We start from the raw sequence: 17,299 nt of genomic DNA on the forward strand, positions 1-17,299 counted from the left end.
AGATGTGTAATTGCTAAGCACTTTTATTATATACCTCCCAAAGTATAAATGTGGTGACCACACTGGGAACATAAGCCAGATCAGTTTCATGATCAATGATTCTATTGTATTGCAAGTCATTACCATAAAGTGCAATGAAACAAGAACCTTAGCCCAATCCCCACACTTGAAAAACACTAATACAGCAAATACTGGATGGAAGTAAGATACGATATACTGAAACTGTAAGATCAAGAGGAACAACTTTGAGAGCCAATAAATCAGCATTGTGACGAGTGACAATTAATCTGGCCAGATCTGTCGTTATCAAGACCTCTCGTGCCCCACGCTGGGCGCCAAAAAAGAACTGTCGTGGTTTAAACCCATCCAGCCAGCTCGTTCACTCACTCTCCCCCTTTTCCTCCCTCTTTCTTTCTTACCCCCCCCCACCCCCCCCCACCCCCTCCTTCCCCGCTCTCGAAGGGATGGGGAGGAGAATTGAAAGAATGTAACTCCCACGGGTTGAGATAAGAACAGTCCAGTAACTAATGTATAACACAAATCACTACTGCTACCACCAATTATAATAATGATAACAGAAAATAAGAAGGGAAGAGAATACGATACCACCTGCCAAAAAACGAGTCCAACCCAGAAGACCCCCGTTTTCTTCCAGGTAACTCCCAGTTACCCCCCACCCCGGGCATGACGTGCTGTGGTATGGAATACGTGTTTGGCTAGCTTGGGTCAGGTATCCTGTCTCTGCTTCCTCCCGGCTTCCCTCCCCCCCTGGCAGAGCATGAGACTCACAAAGTCCTTGGTCAGGGTAAACATTACTTAGCAACAACTAAAAACATTGGTTTCAGCCTGTTCCCAGGCTGAAAGTCAAAACACAGCACTGCACCAGCTACCAAGGAGAAAAATTGACTGCTACTGCTAAACCCAGGACAAAGACTCAGTGTAGTACTCTGGTTTCAGAGTACCTGGAACTGCATACATAACAAGAAGTTATTTAACAAAAGCATTACATGTATGATTAGTTAGATCTGACTATACCTCATATCCTAGTCACTTTTGTACTGAATCTAATGTTTAAATAACCATTCTTTTAGCTTAGAATCTGATGATTCTTTTGAAAGCTCAGAGTGCTACAATTAGACAACATTTCAGTACATGGAAAATTTTACCAGGAAGTTTAAAATATTGCATTCATTGTAAAATGCTGACACTAGGATCTCAACATGCAATACATGCTAAAACCCCCTTTTAAAGTTGTAGAAGTGTGCATGTATTTGGTATACACTTGGATATAAAGGAGCTTATTTCTCTTTTGCAATTGAGAAAGCTGAAGTACAGACAAAACTAAATTTCCCACAGTCAGACAATGAGTCAATGACTGAACTGATAAAACAAACCACCAGTCCTGATGAGATAAACTGAGCCAAAGCTGGGGCTCAGGACTTTCAGAGACATAACACCAAACACAACACAGATGCAGATTACTTTAACCAGCCAACCTGGTCACCTCTTCTCCAGATAATTTCAGCTGAGACTGATTAGTGTAGCAGAAGCTGCTCCTAGCCATTAGCAGGGGTGGGTTGGAATTGGTATCCGGGAGTCATTGAGCCCCTACTCTGTGCATAACCTGTCCTGTGCTAGCTCTTTTGTATGTGTACCTAACTGGGGGATAGGGAGAAGGAAAGAGATGGAGGAGGGAATGAGTGTTAAGGACAAGCCTGTTGCTGTCTGAAGGAGGTCAGTGCCATGGTCGACATACTTAAAAAATCCTAAGCTACTATATAATTGCTTCAGTTCTTTTAATTATACAAACCTGCAGTGTTTACTGATTGTTACTCATATTTACATTAAACCAGGAAATCTTATTTCAAGCTACAGATTTACTTGGCCTTTAGATGACATATGGTAGCATCAGGTACAGTTTTGTAAACAGCAGCTCAGATTTTAGTAATTCACAGAGCATATCTTTTTGCTATAATTCATTTCACAAGGTCTGTAACAGTCAGTAATAAAGCACTGGGATAGTGAATTAAAATTGGAATTTTGATGAATGAACTTAGTAACAATTATCACTACCACTGAATTAATTAATATTAATATTTATTAAAATAAATTATCTGCCTCTGTTCTAGCTCCAGGTAAATTCTGTCATGAGGTGCTAAGTGCCAATGGTAGATCTTAATCAGTAGATGCAAGTGTTTCTTGTGGCATAAAATTAAAATGTTCAGATAACATGGTTAGTGGTAACTTACTAAATTTTACCGTTCTGACAAGTGGAATGTATTTAATAAGCTAAAAAAAAATTGAACAAATATCTCTTTTTCATGAGAAAAAAGAAACACTTCATTTGCTGCTGGGTTGAACCAGGCTATAACTTTACATTGTGTCCCAGTATACATGCTTCTATGGGCACAGGACTGAATCCTGATTCCTTCCCTTCTCCAGGGAAGAGCTATAATACTTCATCCCTTCTTCATGAAGAAATTCATTTTCTTCTGGGAAGCTAGATGAGTGGAAATTCTGTTTTCCACATTGCAGAATAAGTTGCAGCTGGACATTTTTGGGTGCATACACTGTACTCTTCTGCCACAGCTGTGCTTACCAGCTGAGTAGAGCTAACCAGACTGGGGACCAGTTTTGTCCTCCTCCTTTGGCATTGTGTGGCAGCCTTGTGAAAACCAGTGTGGATGCTCATGCAGTAAGATGCTGAGTCAGGATATCCGAGTGTTACTGAAAGATCTGTCAAGTTACCTCTCTGTGGACTGTCATTTCGTCGATATAATGCAAAATTCATTGTTAAAACCCTATTTCTTTCTCTCCCAAACCAAACATACTGATAATTACTACATAGTAATATAGTAGTAGGCTTGCTGCCTCCTTTCCTATGTCACCAGCCCTTGCAGTAAATGTTGTTGTCACCCTCTCCGATGTGTTGTCATGCCTTTCACCCATCCCTTTTGCTTTATCTGCTTGGTAACATCTCACCTGTCTCAAGTACTTAGGCAGCAGCCTTTCCTGCCATTTGTTCCTCCTGCTTTTTGTAATTTTTCTCTGCACGTAACTTCAGTCTGAATTTCTTCTGTCCTGCAATACAGCCGATGTCTTATACATACTATAACTCTTAAAAAAAATTAAATCTATCCCTGATTGTCTTTCATAATTCTTCACCCACTTCTATTGCTCCTTTAATGTTTTATTCTTGCCATATTTATTACAAGATGGCATGCAGATGCTTTAGTCCTGCTGTCCTGGGTTCAGCAGTAGCAGTCATGTTTCTCCTTCGTGGTAGCTGGTGCAGTGCTGTGTTTTGACTTCCAGCCTGGGAACAATGTTGGTGAAACCGATGTTTTTGGTTGTTGCTAAGTGATGTTTACCCTGACCAAGGACTTTGTGAGGCTCATGCTCTGCCAGGGAGGAGGGGAAGCTGGGAGGAAGCAGAGACAGGGCGCCTGACCCAGGCTAGCCAAAGAGGTATTCCATACCACAGCACGTCATGCCCGGGGTGGGGGGGTAACTGGGAGTTACCTGGAAGGACACGGGCTTCTGGGTGGGACTCATTTCTTGGCCGGTGGTATCGTATTCTCTTCCCTTGTTATTTTCTCTTATCATTGTTGGTGGTGGTGGTAGCGGTGGTGATTTGTGTTGTACATTGGTTGCTGGACTGTTCTTGTCTCAACCCGTAGGAGTTGCACCCTTTCGATCCTCCTCCCCGTTCCTCCGGGAGCGGGGAAGGGGAGAGCCCCGGTGGGGGGCGGGGGGGCCCTCGATTGTTGTCAGCCCAGCACCACTCACTGGGAGTGAGTGAGCAAGTTGCCTGACTGGGTTTAAACCACGACACCTGCATATATTATTCTGCCCATTCTGTTGCTTCTTTATTCTACTGGATTTAATCAGGTATTGCTCCATTATTCATTCATAATTTTCTCTGGTAAAATATAACTTCCTTTGCAAACAAAATCATCTTGTTTTTTAAAATGTATTGTATTATCCTGCTGAAAATTCATTTCTTAGTTGATGGAGAATTTTCTTGATTTGTGATTTTTCTGCAGCTTCTTTAAAGTTTTGTGGGAAAAAAACAATATATTTTAGTAAAAAGAAAGTTCCTTTATGGAAAATAATGTGCCTAATTCATTAGCATTATTTTATGGCATCTTGTATAGAAAGATTTAATTTCAATTCAGTAAATAGGTGTTGATTAATTGCACATTGTGAAACCATCCCTTTCCCCACAAAGTTTAAATTAAGAATGGCTGCTTGGAACAGCAAGTTTAGTCTCCTGCGTAACGAAGGTCATACAACTCCATTCTATTTTGCTTCACATCCACTAACTTTGCTTATTGTTGGAATGAGACCATATGCTTTAGAAAAACAGTGCATTTTTTTTTAAAATTATCCAGTGTTGGGAAATGCACCACAACATGTGTAAGTTTCTCCCATAATTATTTAAACACACTGTTAATAGCATGTGCCTTATTTCTAATCTGAATTTGTATAGCTTCAGCTTTAACAATTGGTTCTTTCTTTTCCTCCCCTTTTTAACATAAAGTCCTTGACAAAAGTCTTCCTTGGACAGCTGGAAATTTCTTTGGTGTTTTTCAAGTCAGCCTGAGCAGCCATCCCTAAGAACATTTTAGTATTTTCCATTTTTTTACAATAGCTGTATCTTCTGAGCTATTACCTCTCATTGTGCTAAGAGCTGATGTTTCTGGCAGGATGGAACTACAGCTCCTTTTCTCTGAGCACTCGAACCTGTGCACCCTTGGTGTCTTTAGTCATCCAAGTTCCACCCGGTCCCTTGTCTGTGTCACATCCTCTCTTTCTGTGTTGAATCTGGACTGGACAAGCTAAAAGAATAACATTTCCAAAATGTTTTTCAGTGCTTCAAATACAGGTCAGCTCAGAATGGTGCAGAAGGGTAAGGGATCGAGCAACCTCTCCTCATTTGACTTGGGGCCACCATCACACCAAAAGCAGTCTTCCTAGAGAGCAAACAACAGGCAGTACAGGCAGTCCACAAGCCTGTATTTGTATTTAATCAATATCAATGCATAATAACTTCTTTTTATTAACTGCAATGCCAGTGTGGTTTATTTTAGCTTGTAATGTAGGGATATCTGCATGTTGTTTGTCAAAGACTATGATTTTTTTTTTTAATAACCTGATATAACTTTTTATTTAGGCACTTTAAGAGGTTAGTGATGGCCTATTATATACCAAGTGTTTACTCTGATTTTTGCTTTCTGCTTAAAGTGTATTTTTACATGTTGATAGGTATTAAAAGATGCTCAGCTAAGTAAAAGTCTATGGGCAGATAAAAGATGGTAAATACCTCTGTTCTATGTGCATTATAAATTATAGCTGTTCTTAAATATCTGAGACAATATTGCAAATAATGATATTGAGTTTGTTTTCTAATGAAAAATTATGAGAAGTATGGCATTTTATTACTGTGGAATATTTTAGATAATCAAATTACTCTGTAGCCTCCTTGGTTCTTTTTGCTGTCTTTGGCTGCTTCCGCTTTCTTGAGGATAAACTTGAATCATCACCAGATCTCATTAAATGGGAGGGAAACTTCTATATTTGTTGATTTACCATTCCCTCTTTCTAGAGCAGTGAGATGTCCCTGTAAGATCCTTGTCCTGAATGTGCTTGCACCAGAGATGGAGTCAGTTGGCAGATCCAGAGACAGAGATCATGAGGCTGCTAGAAATCTGCCAGTGTTAGTGTCAGACCCATCTCTCTGTCTGAGTCTCAGATGATTCTCTGCTGGTGATACAACGATAGGGACAGCCAAATTTATATTCACAGTTGTAAATTACTGCAATTCCTATGATCTATCCCTTTGTCTCCATCTTAGCTATAATAATTCATATATATTCTTCTTACAAGAATTTATGCTTAATATACTGGAGGATAAAAGAGGCCTTTAAAACAAAAGAGAAAGTCTTTGAGATTTTAATTTCACAATCCATGTAAGTGACACTGTTGCTGGCCTTCTAGTCTGGCCTCACCCTGCTTATGGAAGACAAGCCTGTGATGTGCTGCTTTTGTACTTCCCAGATTCCTGTTCAAGACAGTCCTTTGTACAACTGAAATGGCAGTTATCTGACTCACTTCTTGAGCTGATATTATGTACCTTTCCTTGCCATCACTGTTAGAAGCTACCACATCAGTGGAAGGAGCAGTATTATCTGGATGAAATGTGAATGTCACAAGAACGAGCTCTATCAGGTCATCTTCTGGTTCTGCATTTTTAGTATTTGGACAACATCGTTGGCAACAGAAGGCAGGTGTCTTCCATAGCAGAACTGTTGCAGCTGAAGCAGAAATGCTGATGTGTGTTAGTGATGTTCCAAGGATACTTAAACTCACATCTCTGTTATATTTGAACTCAGTTTTCTTCTTTGCTTCAAAGGCAAATCAAAGTTGAAGTTCTCAATTATGATATTGCTGAAACTCCACATCATTTTCAGTGCTCAGTTTACTCTGTGACATAAACCTCATGGTATCAGTAACTCATAAGATTCCTCTTAGCCGATTGTTAAGAGAACCAGATAAAAGTCTGGTGTCAGCTGAGCCAGCAGCTTAGCTGACAGGAGCAGGGACTCACAGGGGGCGGCACCAGGAGGAGCGGCACTATCCCTGACTGGTTAAAAACCTGCCCCAGGGAGCGTGAGCGACTAGGGAGGGTTCGAGGCATTTTGTGGTGGGCAGGGGAGCGGGATGGTGAGAACTTGCCTTATGACCCAGGCCCGGTGTGGGAGCTTTGCTCTGGCTGCCCCAGCGGTGGCCAGCATAGGCACTCAGACAGAGCCGATGAGAGGGGAGGCTGCAGCGCAGAGCTTGCAGTGTAGAGAGAGCCTGCACTGGTCTTGTGAGGTGAGGGTGCACAATGGGCAGTGCTGCCCTCGGTGCTCCCTGGTGGAGGTCCTCCTGCAGCAGGTGGCTGAGCTGCGGGATGCTGTTAATAGGCTGAAAGATGTCAGGGAAATTGAGAGGAAGCAGCACTGCTTGCTCCAGGCCCAAACTGTGCAGGGGCCCCAAGAGCCCACTGTAGCTCATGGAGGAAAGAAGGAGGCCACTAACCCAGGAAGCTGGGAAATAGCAAAAAAAAAAAAAAAGCAAGGGGCTTCCTCCTAAATCTGTTGCCCCCACCCAGAACTGCTTTGCTGTCCTGCAGGGGGCTAATGAGGAAACACACTTGCACGAGGAACAACTGACTGATGCGCTATTGGTGCTGCCACGAAAAAGCAGCGGGTCATAGTAGCAGGGAACTTTGCTTTGAAAGGTGTTGCAGAATTGCTCCAAGAGCAAGGCCATGGATCCTTAGAGGCCTTGTGCGAGCAAAGCAAAGTGTAGGCCTCACAGGTAACTGGAAACCGGATGTGGGAGGAGAATGTAAAGGAAGCCGTGTAGAACTAACCAATACTGTTGTGACTAGTAGGCGTGGCTAACGCCACGAGGATATAAGCGATGTGCGCCACAAATAAAGTAGAAGCTTGCTTATCACCCATATTGGGTTGGCGTGTCTTGCTTCTCCTCGCTGCTAACAGAAAGGCACAGAGGAACCCATCTGTCAGCCTGACCCTGTCTCAAGAGAGGTGTGTTGCCTACCAGGGGCACGGATCAGGGATGTTGCAGAGAGGCTGCCTGCTCTACTAAGTCCCACTGACTTACTTACCCACTTCTAGTGATCCATGTGGGTGCTAGTGATATAGATAGCAGTAGCCTGGAGAACATAAAGAAGGACTACAGAGCACTGGGAGAGGTGGTTAGGGGCTCTGGAGCTCAGATAGTGTTTTCATCAATTCTCCAGGATAAATGGGAGGACCTTAAAAAGGCTAGGAGGATTGGCCAGGTTAATAAATGGTTAGAACAATGGTGCCATAGTCAGGGGTTTGGGTATCTAGAATATGGGACTCAATTTAGTAGGCCAGGTCTACTGGACACTGGTGGAGCTGGTCTGACAAAGAAGGGGAAGAATGGTTTTGGTAGGAGGCTTGCCAGACGGGTCAAGGAGGCTTTAAACTAGATGTGTTGGGGGAGGGGGGCAACTTTCCATCCAAACACACCCAGTCAGTTGCCAGCACCTATAATAAATGCTCAGAGCAATGTAGAGATATCCCAGCCGCTCCAACCAATGAGCCCACTTCATTTAGAGCTCGGCTCAGATGCCTCTATACAAATACCCATAGCATGGGGAACAAAGAAGAAAAATTAGAGATGTGTGCATGTCTACAGGGGTATGATATAATAGGCATCACAGAAACAGTAGTGGGATGGCTCCTATGACTGGAGTGTTGGAATGGAAGATTACAGGCTCTTTAGAAAAGACAGGCCCGCAGATGGGGAGGGGAAGTTGCTATTTATGGTAGGGATAGGCTGGAGAGTATGGAACTCTGTCTGGGGGCAGGTGATCAGTCAAGAGAGAGTTTGTGGTGATTCAGAGAAAACTCCAGGAACAAACTTGCCAACAAAGTTTTCAAGCTGACAAGCAGGTATTCTTTATTGCGGTGCCAGGAGACATGAGGGATGGCTCCTCCTAATGTGTGTCTCCCAATTGCCACACAAGCCATCCTTATATAGCCACTGGGCATACATACATATTCATGAGGCTACGTATGGATTACATCATTTTCCAGAAAGTTCCCCACATGCATACAGAATTGTGGTGGTGGTCTCTGAGGGTCGTTTACGTCTTCCAACAATCTTCATCACTTCTGGCAGCCTTTGAAGCATGCGCAGTAGATGCTCATACCAGTTTAATTGGTTCGTTAGCACCAGACACATAATAATCCTCCTATCCTCCAACTTATCAGTTACTTTAACTGTAGCCCATCCTGGACACCTGCAGTTCCCAGATATTCCTTATCCCTGTGTCCTGTTCTTCTAGACTGTTTTTCTTAAGCTATGTCACAACTATAACGATTTATCTTCTGAAAGTTTTCAGTATGTTCTTTAGCTGTACTCTATTTTTTTCTCTATGTATCATGCACCTCAGTAATTTTCCATTGCTACTGTTACAAAGCCATCAAACTTAACATTACTTAAAACTAATTCTAAAGGTTTCTATCTTCCATTTTGTGATTTTGTGCCCCCTTGTCTCAGTGGGTCAGGGTTAAACGGAGAAGAGTGATGGGAGACATTGCTATGGGGATCTGTTACAGACTGCCTGATCAAGAGGAATCTGTGGATGAAGCACTCTATAGACAGATAGGAACAGCCTCATGCTCACAGGCGCTTGTTCTCATGGGGGACTTCAACCACCCTGATATCTGTTGGAGGGGCAGTATGGCTCGACACAAGCAATTCAGGAGGTTCCTCCATTGTGTGGAAGACAACTTCTTTCTGCAAGTAATAGAGGAGCTGACAAGGAGAGGTGCCATACTTGACCTCGTGCTCACTAACAGGGAAGGGCTGGTTGGAAATGTGATGCTCTAGAGCAGCCTTGGATGCAGTGATCATTAGATGGTTGAATTTGAGATCCTCAGCGCAGTGACAAGAGCGTGAAGCAAGCTCACTGCCCTGGACTTCAAAGGAGCAGACTTTGGGCTCTTCAGGAACCTGCTTAGTAAGGTTCCATGGGATATAGCCCTAGAGGGCAGGGGGGCCCAAGACTCCTGGTTGATATTGAAGGATGACCTGCTACAAGCTCAGGAGTGTTGCATCCCAACCAGAAGGAAGTGCAGCAGGAGGGCCAGGAGACCTCCTTGGATGCATAAGGAGCTCCTGAGGAAAATTCAATTGAAAAAAGAGGCTTATAAAAGGTGGAAGCAAGGACAAGCGGCCTGGTAAGAATACAGGGATGTTGTCTGGGAAGCTAGGGACCAGGTTAGGAAAGCTAAGGCCCAGTTAGAATTCAATTTGGCTAGGGATGTGAAAGATAACAGATTAAGACAGATTAGGGACAACATAGGCCCCCTCCAGAAGCTATCAGGAGAACTGGCTACCCTGGATTTGGAGAAGGCTGAGGTTCTGAATGACTTCTTTGCCTCGGTCTTCACTGGCAAATGCTCTGACCACATGTCCTGGGTTTAGCAGTAGCTGGCATTTTTTCTCCTTCTGAGTAGTTGGTGCAGCACTGTGTTTTGACTTTTGGCCTGGGAACAGAGCTGATAACACCGATGTTTTTAGTTACTGCTCAAATGTTTAGACTGGCCATAGGACTCTGTGAGTCTCATGCTCTGCGAGGGAGGAGGGGAAGCCGGGAGGAAGTAGAGACAGGACACCTAACATTAACTAGACAAAGAGGTATTCCGTACCACAGCATGTCATGCCCAGGGAGGTAAGTGGGAGTTACCCAGATGGGCACTCTCTTCTCGGTCAAGCTCATTTTGGCGGGTGGTATTGTATTCTCTTCCCTTGTTATTTCTCTTGTCATTATTGTTATTGGTGGTAGCAGTAGTGATTTGTGTTGTACCTTGGTTGCTGGACTGTTCTTTTCTCAACCCGTGTGAGTTACATTCTTTCGATTCTCCTCCCCATCCCTCTGGGAGCAGGTTGGGGGGGGGGGGGGGGGGGGGGGGAAGGAAAGAAAGGGGGGGGAGTAGAAACTGTGTGTCTGACTGGGTTTAAACCATGACACACCACCCAAGTCTTGGAAGGAAGAAGCAGGGACAGAGAATGAAGACCCTGGGCCCACTGTAGTAGAGGATCTGGTTCATGACCATCTTAAGAACCTGAAGGTGCACAAGTTCATGGGACCTGATGATCCACGGGTCCTGAAGGCGCAGGCAACCGAAGTTGCTAAGACACCGTCCATCATATTTGAAAGACCGTGGCAGTCAGGTGAAGCTCCCAAAGACTGGAAAAAGTGTAATATAGCCCCCATTTTCCAGAAGAGGAAAATGGATGACCCAGGGAACTACAGACCAGTCAGTCTCACCTCTGTGCCTGGCAAAATCTTGGAGCAGATTCTCCTGGCAGGCATGCTAAGGCACATGAAAATCAACAAGGTGCTGGGTGACAGCCAGCATGGCTTCACCAAGGGGAAATCCTGCCTGACCAATGTGGTGGCCTTCTGTGATGGGGCTATGGTCCTCATGGACAGGGGTAGAGCAGTTGACGTCATCTACCTGGACTTGTGCAAAGCATTCGACACTGTCCCACACGACATCCTTGTCTCTAAATTGGAGAGACATCGATTTGATGGATGGACCACTCGGTGGATAAAGAACTGGCTGGATGGCTGCACGCAAAGAGTTGTGGTCAATGGCTCACTGTCCAGCTGGAGACCAGTAACGAGTGGTGTCCCTCAGGTATCGGTGTTGGGACTGGTCTTGTTCAACATCTTTGTTGGTGACATGGATAGTGGGATTGAGTGCCCCCTCAACCAGTTTGCCGATGACACCAACTGTCTGGTTCTGTTGATATGCTGGAGGGCAGGAATGCCTTCCAGATGGACCTTGACATGCTTGTGAGGTGTGCTGATGCCAACCTTATTAATTTTAACCATGACAAATGTAAGGTTCTACACTTGGGTCCGAGCAATCCCAGGCACAGCTGCATGTTGGGCAGAGATGAGAATCAGAGCAGCCCTGTGGAGAAGGACTTGGGCTTTTGGTCATTGAGAAAATGAACATGAGCTGGCAGTGTGCGCTCACAGCACAGAAAGCCAACTGTATCCTGGGCTACATCAAAAGGAGTGTTGCCAGCAGGTCCAAGGAGGTGATCCTGCCCCTCTACTCTGCTCTTGTGAGACCTCACTTGGAGTATTGTGTACAGTTCTGGTGTCTTCAACATAAAAAGGACATGGGACTTTTGGAACAAGTCCAGAGGAGGGCCACGAGGATGATCAGGGGACTGGAGCACTTCCCATATGAAGACAGGCTGAGGAAGTTGGGGCTGTTCAGCCTGGAGAAGAGAAGGCTGCGTGGAGACCTTATAGCAGCCTTCCAGTATCTGAATGGGGGCTATAGGAATGCTGGGGATGGCCTCTTCATTAGGGACTGTAGTGATAGGATGTCCTGGGTTCAGCAGTAGCAGTCATTTTTCTCCTTCTTGGTAGCTGGTGCAGTGCAGTGTTTTGACTTTCGGCCTGGGAACAGAACTGATAGCGATGTTTTGGTTTGGCCAAGGACTTTGTGAGCCTCATGCTCTGCCAGGGAGGAAGGGAAGCCGGGAGGAAGCAGAGACAGGACACCTGACCGAAACTGACCAAAGAGGTATTCCATACCACAGCACGTCATGCCCAGGATGTAACTGGGAGTTAGCCGGAAGGGCTGAGGGACTGCAGGGTTGGAGGAGGTATTGGTCGGTGCTTGGTCGGGCTGAGGGGGGGCGAGTTATCGGCCAGCTGGTGCTGAGGTGTTGTATTCTCTTCCCTTGTTATTTCCTTTATCATTATTATCGGTGGTAGCAGTAGTGATTTGTGTTATACATTAGTTACTAAAACTGTTCTTATCTCAACCTGTGGGAGTTGCATTCTTTTCGATTCTCCTCTCTGTCCCTCCGGGAGCTGGGGGAGGGCAAGAAAGGGGTTGGAAGTGAGTGAACGAGTTACCTGACTGGGTTTAAACCACGACATAGGACAAGGGGTAACAGGTTCTGTCTTTAACAGGGTGTCGTAGTTTATACCCTAGCCAGACAGCTTGTTCACTCACTCCCAGTGAGTGGTGCCGGGCTGACAACAATCGAGCCACCCCCCCCCCCCCTTCCCCTGGGGCTCTCCCCTTCTCCACTCCTGTGAGGGATGGGGAGGAGGATCGAAAGAGTGCAACTCCCACGGGTTGAGACAAGAACAGTCCAGCAACCAATGCACAACACAAATCACCACCGCTACCACCAACGACAACAATGATAAGAGAAAATAACAAGGGAAGAGAATACAATACCACTCGCCAAGAAACGAGTCAGACCCAGAAGCCCGTGTCCTTCCGGCTAACTCCCAGTTACCCCCCACCCCGGGCATGACGTGCTGTGGTATGGAATACCTCTTTAGCTAGCCTGGGTCAGGCGTCCCGTCTCTGCTTCCTCCCAGCTTCCTCTCCTCCCTGGCAGAGCATGAGCCTCACAAAGTCCTTGGTCAGGGTAAACATCACTTGGCAGCAACCGAAAACATCGGTATCACCAGCACTGTTCCCAGGCTGGAAGTCAAAACACAGCATTGCACCAGCTACCATGAAGGAGAAAAATGACTGCTATTGCTGAACCCAGGACACAGGGGAAGTTTAGACTGGATATAAGGAAGAAATTATTTCCTGTTAGGGTGGTGAGGCACTGGAATTGGTTGCCCAGGGAAGTTGTGAATGCTCCATCCCTGGCAGTGTTCAAGGCTATGTTGGACAGAGCCTTGAGTGATATGGTTTAGTGTGAGGTGTCCCTGCCCACGGCAGGGGTGGTTGAACTATATGATTTCAAGGTCCTTTCCAACCCTAACTATTCTATGATTCTATGATTCAGAACCCATAGGAAATATCTTTGCTAAAACACTTCATTGAAGACCAGAGATAGTGTAAGTCTATGTGCTGTTAACCCATTTGTGCTTAACCCTATTCTGTATAAGAAAGCAGTCTGAGATGAACTAAGATTGAAGAGCTTTGGGTTTAATTCCTTGTTTCTCACAGATTTCCCTTGTGACTTTGAGCAAATCGCTTACTCTTGGTTCTATCTGAAAAGTGGAGAGAGCAGGATTTTTTTTTGCCTCAGAGGCATACTCTCAGTGCGTCATGTACTCATATACTGGAGGGGAGAGGCTACAGAAGTATGTAAAGCAGACAGATATGTTACTGCTCCTTAGTAGCAGCTTCAGCATGCTCAGGCTTTCCACCAGCCTCTGTGATGTTTCATTAATTAGTTTCATTAATTTTATTTTTTATTTTTAATCAACAATAGCTGTACTCAGTCTGTATTGTTATTGGTATGTATTTGGAAAGCAGTTGCAGCTTGAAGGATAAAGTTATGTTAGGATGGGAGAGAGCAAGATTTTCTTTAATTTGAATTCTTACAGAAGTGGACATTCTCCTTCACTTCAGTCCCAGTTGTCTCCTGTGGCAGCCTCCTAACACTGATATCTCTTCATGAGAAACACTGATATATCAAGAGAGAAATCAGCTCTCAGGGAACATAATAGCCAAAATTTGAGCCTATTGCAAAGGAAAATAATTCATTGATATCTTAGTTTCATTATTATTATTTTCATAGCTAACAAATTCAATGATTGCTTAGCAGTCAATTTTAAAAATCAAGAACAGATAATTTTATACCAAAAATGGGTGGCTTCCAGTTTGTGCTGTAGGATATATAATGAGTTGTTTTACCCAAGCAACTCACACAGAGATCTCCCAATCAGACAATTTCTCACACCATTGCACTCTTAATTTTACAGAGCACTGGATCGCTGCCTCTGCCTGCTTGGGCTCCCTCACACCACTTTTTCTGTGGTGTGCAAAGTGTCAGAGTAGAGGTGTTAACTTTGCAGCATAAGCCACTTAACATTAAGACCATTTGCAGTGAAAGTAAAGCCATAATAAAGAAGTGGAACTGTGCATTTATTTTGGAATTAAATGGACATTGTCAGAGCAAGAAATATTTGGGAAAGAAAAATTAAGAAATTGTTCTAAGTCATGTTAATACCAGCTTAAACTGTTCTTAATACAAATGACCTAAGAAATGTGTATAGTTTTGCACTTTTTATTCAGTGGCTTGTGAAAAGAATGGCCTTATGTTCCGCCAAGGTTGCCCTGAAAGGTGTCCTTCTATAGGTCTGATTCCTACACAACCTTAACATGTACTGTGGAGGTGGGGAAGAACAGGGGGAGTAAGTGAGCGGCTGCATGGTACTGAGTTACTGGCTGGGCTTAAACCATGACAGTTCTTTTTGGAGCCCAGCGTAGGTCATGAAGAGTTGAGATAATGACAGATCTGACCACAGTGTGTCTAATTGTATTTATGATATGCAATCAGTGTTTCAGATTAATAGACCCTTCTCACAATGTTGATTTATTTGCTCTCAGAGTTGTGCTTGGTCTCAGAGTTTCAGCATGTCATGCCTTACTTGCAGCCAGTATTTGCTGTTTTGTGTTTATCGGGTTTGGAGCCTGGTCTAAGGTTCTTGTTTCGCTGTACTTTATGGTAATGACTTGTAATACAATTAGACTCATTGATCATGACACTGATGTGGTATGCGTTCTCAGGGTGGTCATCACCTCTATACTATGGTAGGCATGTAATGGTAATTTTTAACGATTACATATCTCTTTTTTTCCTCCTCAGGGGGTCAGCTTATGAAGGAGACATTCCCTCACACCCTCCTGTGTCACTGACAATAGATAATGGTGCGTTGCTGTCCTGGGTTCAGCAGTAGTAGTTATCTTTCTCCTTCTTAGTAGCTGGTGCAGTGATGTGGTTTTGACTTTCAGCCTGGGTACAAAGCTGATAACACCGATGTTTTCAGTTGTTGCTCAGTAATGTTTGCTCTGACCAAGGATTTTCTGAGTCTCATGCTCTGCCAGGGAGGAGGGGAAGCTGGGAGAAAGCAGAGACAGGATACCTGACCTAAACTAGCCAAAGAGGTATTCCACACCACAGCACCTCATGCCCAGTATATAAACTGGGGGCAGTTACCCAGAAGGGCTAGATCACTGCTCAGGTCGGGCTGGGTATCAGTCGGCGGGTGGTGAGCGGTTGTATTCTCTTCCCTTGTTATTTCCCTTATCATTATTATTATTGGTGGTAGCAGTAGTGGTTTGTGTTATACCTTAGTTACTAGACTGTTCTTATCTCAGCCTGTGGGAGTTACGTTTTTTTGATTCTCCTCCTCCGGGAGCGGGGGGAGGAATTGGGGGGAGTGAGCGAGCAGCTGCGTGGTTCTGGGTTGCCAACTGGGCTTAAACCACAACAGTGGTGAAACACACAGCAATGGAAAAGTATTGTTTGGCACAGGTTGTGGGAACATAACCTTGAAAATAATGGAGTTAACACCGCTGTTGTTAGCAAAAGGGAGTCTTATACCAGTAAACATCTGTTCACACGCTGGCCATGTGGGCACTGATGTTGCAGCTGTTAATTTTCCACTCCAACCTGAGGGGGGATATAAGAACCTGTGCAGGGATGGATGGGTGAGAAGGCCAGATGCACATCTAGGTTTGGGGGTACACCCTGATGATGCATTGCCTGCCACCCCTGTGACCAGGCAACATGTTCCATCTCCTTCTCCTGCTCGGTGGCATCCCATTCAATCAGGGGTCGGTATGTAACCTGCTTTGCATTAATATCTATGTATTTGCTTTGCATTAATATCTATGTATTTGCTTTGCATTAATGTGGAGACAGTGTTCTCACGGGAGAATGGATAATTGGTACATGAACTCTGAATAATCCTGAAAGATACAGCAAGGCCATGAGGGGCCCGAAGAAGCTTAAGCAAGCAAGATAAGAAGAAGCTGGAATTCACTGAGTTAATGAGAACTGTGGACTGTTGGCAAGCTTTCGAGGTCAAGTTCTCACACCTGTGATTAACCAATTATATGTTAGTCACTAAGGGTCTTCAAGACATGTATCCAATCATAATATGCCAAATCACTGTAACTGCATGTAAGAAATAGTATATAAGGAGTTAAGGTTTTGTAATAAATTTGGCAATCGCTTGATCACATTGATTGTCTCTGCGTTTTCCGTGACTCCCGCGTCAACACATTAATACCTCAATAAATAGACCAGAACATTTAATTATTTATGTTTTGTTTGGTGTCCGTTCTTTGTACATGGGAATCCTATGAACCTGGAACATAATTGGTGACGACGATGGGATTCTCGTAGTACAAGCACTGTAAACTGAGAACAGGGCTTGGTCCCTGGAATGTGTAGCTGCACCAAGAGGCACTATTCCTTATGCATGACAACAGGACTTGGTCGGTGGGGCACGTAGCTGCACCAAGAAGCACTGTTCTGTGTGTGTGAAAATAGGGCTTGGTCTTTGTGTGTGTGTGCGCTGTTGGGGTTGCTTTAAGGATTTTGTGTAATATACTACTGCTATTTTTCATAGGAAAGAGCCTCATGCCATGGCTCTTCCTATAGAGCGGCCGGGATGGATGCAGGAACCGTGGAGCATGTTGTGGGATAAAATAGAGATGTGCACTAATGCAGGACCTGAACTGTGGGGACCTAAGGACCCTATGGGAATGTTAAAGTATTGGGGTGAGTTTGTGCAAATACCCCAGCCCTGTGGAGACAGTGTTCTCACAGGAGAATGGATAATTGGTACATACACTCTGAATAATCCTGAAAGATAAAGCAAGGCCGTGAGAGGCCCAAGGAAGCTTAAGCAAGCAAGATAAGAAGCTAGAATTCACTGAGGTAA

Source organism: Pezoporus flaviventris, unplaced genomic scaffold (genome assembly GCF_033815535.1).
Source record: "Pezoporus flaviventris isolate CSIRO_AGI_PZ_B2104156 unplaced genomic scaffold, CSIRO_AGI_Pfla_v1 ptg000121l, whole genome shotgun sequence".
Classification (NCBI taxonomy): domain Eukaryota; kingdom Metazoa; phylum Chordata; class Aves; order Psittaciformes; family Psittacidae; genus Pezoporus; species Pezoporus flaviventris.